This window comes from Haliotis cracherodii, unplaced genomic scaffold (assembly GCF_022045235.1).
Source record: "Haliotis cracherodii isolate W230 unplaced genomic scaffold, xgHalCrac1.p SCAF_2, whole genome shotgun sequence".
NCBI classification, from domain to species: domain Eukaryota; kingdom Metazoa; phylum Mollusca; class Gastropoda; order Lepetellida; family Haliotidae; genus Haliotis; species Haliotis cracherodii.
This window is the reverse complement of record NW_027266275.1, coordinates 62,419,164-62,425,653: the sequence shown is the minus strand read 5'-3', so window position 1 is coordinate 62,425,653 and position 6,490 is coordinate 62,419,164.

Genomic DNA, 6,490 nt, shown 5'->3' with positions numbered 1-6,490 from the left:
GTAGCCTACCTTCATAATGCCAAATACCTTGCCCTGGCCGTCGAGATCTCCGGATCTCAACCCAATCGAACATCTCTGGGATGAACTCGATCGACATGTACGTCAACGTCAGAACACGCCGCAGACACTCCCACAACTGGCCAACGCGTTACAAGCACAATGGCGCAGAATTCCGCAGGACAGAATTCGTACACTTATCCAGTCAGTGCCGAGGAGATGCAGAAGTGTGATTGCTGCCCGGGTCGGTCACACGAGATACTGAGTTCAGCGCAACCTTGTGGCCTTATGTGACATGACAATGAACAGTTTTTAATGCCTTTGTACAACGACAACGTGTGAGTATCGAGCTCCAAAATTTCTTATTTGTATCTATGATATTAAATTAAATATATTGACTTTATTAGGTACAATAAATTTACTAAAAATCTACCTGTGCGTTTCTTTTTTTGAAGAGTGTATATTAATGCCAATGTCTGGCTAGTTAGATTTTATATACATTCGGCTTACCATCACATTGAAAATGGTAACACAATAAAGCGCTTGACAAAGCTTTTCATGGGCCTGGCCGTTGGAGAGCAAACATAAGTTTCCAGTATTACTATTTGTTTTGACATCAGCTCATTATATCTTTACTAGACAGTTCGCCAAAAGATGGCATCATGATGGTCTTCGCATGGTTACATGTCTTGATGATGCATTATAGTTGAATCTTCAGAAAATGATTGCAGGGATTCAACAGTGAAGGTCAAAGGTGGTCTGATTAAAGTAAGAAGTCGTTGTGGACACCATCATAGTGCTTAGAATGGCCTGGGTGTTGCGTACTTCACAGGTCACTGTAGCCGATGGGTAGATTAGTAAACTCAAGGATTGTATTCATACAATTGCAGAAATGAAAGGTAATATAGCTGTCCGGAGTATTTCGTCAGTTGTAGGTCAGATAATAGCATTGAAGCCAGTTATTGGTTAACTCATAATGAGTGCATCATCCATTGATGTGTTAGAAGCAAGGCCATGGAATAAGAGGATCTTTTTATCTCCTACAAGTTATGAACAACTTAGGTTCTGGTGGTCGAACATTTCAGCGTATAACTCGAGGTCCTTGTGTGCTGATAGTTCCCCTACTAGGATAGTTTATAACGATGCTAGTGGCAAGGGCCATGGTGGATATTGTGTTCACTTCGGTGGTAGAGTTTCTCCTTGACATTGTGAGTTAGTGAAATGCAGATGAGCACAAAGCGGTTGCCATGATACTTAGGTTGCCATGATACTTAGGTTGCTATGATACTTAGCAGCTTCCTCAGTTTCTTGAGGATTCCACACAGTGAAATGGTTCACAGACAACCAAAACGTGGTTTCAGTGTAGTGTAGAAAGATCGTATGAAAGTTCAAATTCTGTCAATAACTAGAAATTTTCCTGATGCGATTACAGTATAGTATTCAGTTGGACCCAGAATGGATTCCTCGCTGTCACAGTGATAAGGCAGATTATGCAGCAGATTTTACGACACTGGTGAGTGGAACATTCCGGATTATGTGTTCAAGTGGATAGATGATAAAGGGGTCTTCATTCTATTGACATATTTGTATCTTACTAATATAATAAATTAGTACGTTTTGATTCTCGTCTTTGGAACCCAGTTTGTGAAACAGTGGACACGTTTACTGGTGACTGGAGTGGTGACATGAACTGGATTGTTCCCTGATCTGCTCTCTGCTAGCCAGATTATTGATGCACGTGAGTAAGTGCAAGGTCAGAGGCACATTGGTAGTGCCTAGATGGTAATCAACTAGATTGTGGTCTTTACTGTGTCCAAATTCAAGTTATATTTCGCAAGTCAAAGATTTTGCCTTGTTACCTATATGCAAAGAAGCATATGTCCAGGGCCGTTGTGGAGGTGGGATATTTGGCGTTGATGATTTGAAGTTTCCAATGTTAGCATTGTACAGTAAACTACGGTTATAACGAACTTAAAGGGACCACTAAATTTAGTTCGTAATATCCGTAGTACGTTATAAGCACATATACAGCATAATCGGACGGGGCCCCCCAAAAAAGTTCTTTATATCCGTCAGTTCGTTATAAGCGTGTTCGTTATAAACGTACTTTACTGTATATAGAATATTCTAGATGATTTGAATCATAGCATGCTGTTACTGTTTCAGGTTCTTTTATATTAAATGTGTGTACGATGATGACATATCCACTCTGGCAGAGAGCTTGTGACATGAGATAAATCCGCTGAATGAACTCTTGAATGAATCACGATCTGATTCAAGAGCTGAATCATATGGTTATGGTTTCAGGCGATTCAAGCTTCGGGCTGAATCTCGCGATTCCCTAGGTTCTAGTCCAGTAATAGCTTTGCAGTGTGGTCTTTGTCTATTAGCATTGATACAAAGCTGGGATAGTATATCTCCTGTTATGAATGTATTTTACGGCATAAGATATGCCCATGTTATTGTTGGAATCACTAGCCCTACTGAGAATACTCTGGAACAAAATGTACTGGAAGCTGACAAAAGGAGACTTGCTTTGTATGTGTGCAAGAAAGAGCCAATCACAGTGTCACATAACGGAGATAGCTAACTCTTCTCAGAGAAAAATCAAGTTTTAAGTGGAAGTCTTAATGACAGTAGATAAGTAACCATGGTACTCGTGGCTTATGCGGTTTTTTTTGCGTTCCTGTGAGTTGCTATATATCACCAGATCTGAGATATTTTGTTATGACCAGTATATGTCTATCTTTATTTAAAATCCAAAACCTATGTTTAGGGCTCAGTCACACATTCAGGATTTTTACTGCCGTCCTTGATAAGGCCATTCCGATTAAAATTTGTCAAAAGTCTGATCAAGATCCTGTGATTCGTGGCGGGAAATTCACAAATTTGTGAAAACATTTATTTAATCACGACAACAATCAGATACTGTTCAGGAAGCGTCCCAATTCAGCTGTTTACAGCCGGATTCGTCCCGATTCTCCCGTTCTCAATCCGAATCTGATCCGATTTGTATCTTCCGCATGGTAAAAAACAGACCGAATCTGTCCCGACAGCGTCCCGATTCTCCCGAATGCGACCCGACAGAGATCAGACAGTGGCCGGCGGCGCTTATTTGCACTTCTAACCTATTAACTTTAAAGGCTGTAACGAAAATACAGTGGGGGCGGAGCCTTTATACACAGAAGCTCCACCTATGGTCTTGTTGAAGGAAATTACCTCCAAAGATACATGCTTCATCACACAAGCTACCTCCAAAGATACATGCTTGATCGCACAAGCTACCTCCAAATATACACGCTTGATCGCACAAGCTACCTCCAAAGATACATGCTTGATCGCACAAGCTACCTCCAAGGATACATGCTTGATCGCACAAGCTACCTCCAAAGATACATGCTTGATCGCACAAGCCCCTCCGTCTGCACACGAGCAGGCAAGCCCCTGCAACTGTCATGGTCGGCTGCACACGTACTCGGCAAAGCTAACCTTTGGTTTCAGGAAGAAAAGGTCCACAACGGTCCACAACGGTCCACAACGGAACACATATACGCTTTAACCTCACTGATTGAATCCAGAAAGAGTATGAAGAAACAAACTTTTGTAGCTTTTGTGGATTTTAGAAAAGCATATGACTGTGTCGATAGAGCTATTTTATGGGGAAAATTAATACAGAGCGAAGTTGAAGGCAATATGTATCATGCTATTGTATCTTTGTATGACTCTGTACTCTGTGTTAGATTGAATGGAGTTTGTACGGAGTGGTTTGAAGTGAAATGTGGGCTTCGTCAAGGTTGTTTGCTATCACCCCTCCTTTTTAACATTTTCATCAACGACTTCATCACCCGTATCAATCAGCTTTCACTTGGTGTCCAAATCAATGAAGAATATGTAAATGTTCTTGCCTACGCAGATGACGTCGTCCTTCTAGCCGAGAATGAGAACAACCTGAACTTGATGTTGGACTGTTTAAACTCGTGGTGTTTAGAGAACAAGATGACAGTGAATCAAGCCAAATCCAAGGTTATCCACTTCCGGAATCCTGCAACTCCTAAGACAGAAGCTACTTTTCTATGTGGGGATATTGAACTGGAAGTATCAGACAGTTACACCTATCTTGGACTCTTTCTAACTGAATTTTTAGACTATAGACGGATGGGCAAGGTGGCAGCAAGTTCAGCAAGCCGAGCACTTGGACTCCTCATATCTAAGTACAAAGTGATGGGAGGAATGAGATACCAGACGTACACTAAACTCTACGACTCTATGGTCTAGTTTATAGTTGAGTATGGAGCTGCAATCTGGGGTCAGTACAACGTGCCAGCTGTCAATGCCTTACATAATCGAGCCATGCGGTTCTATATGGGACTCAACAAATACGCGCCAAATGCAGCTCTGGTTGGTGATATGGGATGGACTCCACCATGTGTGAGACAATGGAAAAGCGTTACGAAGTTGTATAAACGTCTAAGTTCCATACACACTGAACGGTCCTTATCTAAAGTTTTTATCTGGAGCAACACCCAAGCAGAACGTCGCAAGCGAAACTGGAACAAACGAGTACATGATAAGTTGAGGAGTATGAACCTAGAACGTTTTATCTCTCTTAGCAACAATTTCCACACCTGTTTTATCACATCTGAAACATGTGCCAAAATCCAGGAGAGTTTAAGAGCCAGTTGGCAAACTGATGTACAGAGAATTCACAGCAGGAGAAGTGTGGGAGGAAACAAGTTGAGACTGTACAGACATTTTAAGAGTGGTATTTGTGTTGAAACATATATTTTGAACTCGATTCCCAGGAGAAATAGAAGTGCCTTAGCCAAATTCAGAAGTGGAGTAGCCCCAATAAACATAGAGACTGGGCGATACACAAATACACCGGTGGAGGAGAGAACGTGTTTTTACTGTAAGGATGAAGTTGAAGATGAAATCCATGTTTTATTACACTGTCCCCTTTATAATGATATACGTTCTACCCTCTTAAGTATATGTGTGGATAAATGTTGTACTTTTAATGATTTTACAGATGTACAGAAAGTTAGTTTTATCTTAGCTCACCCGGATGTTGTTTTTTATTCCGCCAAAACCTGCAAACTTTTAATACAGAAGCGGAAACAAGTTTTATACTGTAATCGGTAAAGGTTTTATTTTGTGTATATTTTATGACATTTCAATGGTATATTCTCCATGTTCTTAGTTCTGTAGTGATAACCTTTCATGTGTATATAGTTTTATGTTTTGTGCAGTTTTAGTTCATATATAGTCCCTCGTAACCCTTAAAGGGTGGCTCACTTTTTATTGTATTTTGTATAGCATATTTTTACCCTGTACTTGTGAGGTGAGACTTAAATAAATTATCTGTCTGTCTGTCTGTCTGTCCTATTCTTCACCCTTTTTAACCCTAAGACATCCTCCTTTCCACAATAAGCAATGACCATTTGTACACTGTACTTTCCTTCGTATGAGTGGGATTAAAGGAATAAAATATACTCTTTCTTTCAACAACGGAAATGCGACAAATGACATTTACATCAAACATTGAGGTAAAAAATCGCAGAGATGGTACGGTACCGATCGCATTTATTTTGTTGTAAGACCTTTCTTTGATTAAAATATTGGCTGGTCTGTGTTTAAAAAAATGAAGCATAATGCATGTACATATTCCGTTCCTTTGGTTTTTTGGACGGCCGCGTCATACCAAGAGACGTTAAAAGATGGTACTTCTTGTTACCCTGTCTGCCGCACGGCATTAAGGGGCTAAAACAAGGACTGATCGGCTCGGAGTCAGTATACTGTGTCTGAGTGGGGTATTCATGTTAAACTGCAGCATGGTATCTCAGTGAGCTAGCACTATAAATCGGCATCAGTCCGGACTAGTACAAGCACACACACACGTGCATGCACGTCGCTGTATAAGTGCAATAATCTTGGCCGCGACGTTAAATCCCATTTCACCTCACCTCACCTTGTTCCCTTTTCCCGCTGTCCTTGCGGTAACTTACCCACATGTCCGGTAATAGGTTTTAAGTTATCAAGTGATTTCGGAATTCGGACAAGGGAATAGTGAAGAAAAAAATGAGGATGATCCCTATCTTGGACGCATTGATGACACGTGACTGCATCACACAGATCGGTTAGTTTGTTTAGTTTTCTCCAAATCAGAATGCCGCCATATAGCTGGAATATTGCGAAGTGTGGTCGCCCTTTCTTATGTAAACAGGCCTAATTATTCCAGTTAGACAAACACCAGGTAATATGCCAGTGGTAAAGATAAAGTAAAGATATGAAGTATAGAATGGCAATAATTGTTAAGCCGAAGGAATTAAATGTACACTTGTAATACGATCTAATCAACAAGACTTGCTCGTTTATAATCCCATAATGGTTGTCAGTATTTCTGTCTCTGTAATGTTATTATTTAAAAACTCATCATAAAAATCTGGGACGTCTTCTTCATCCGGGATCAAGTGATCGCCCGTTTCCACTCCAT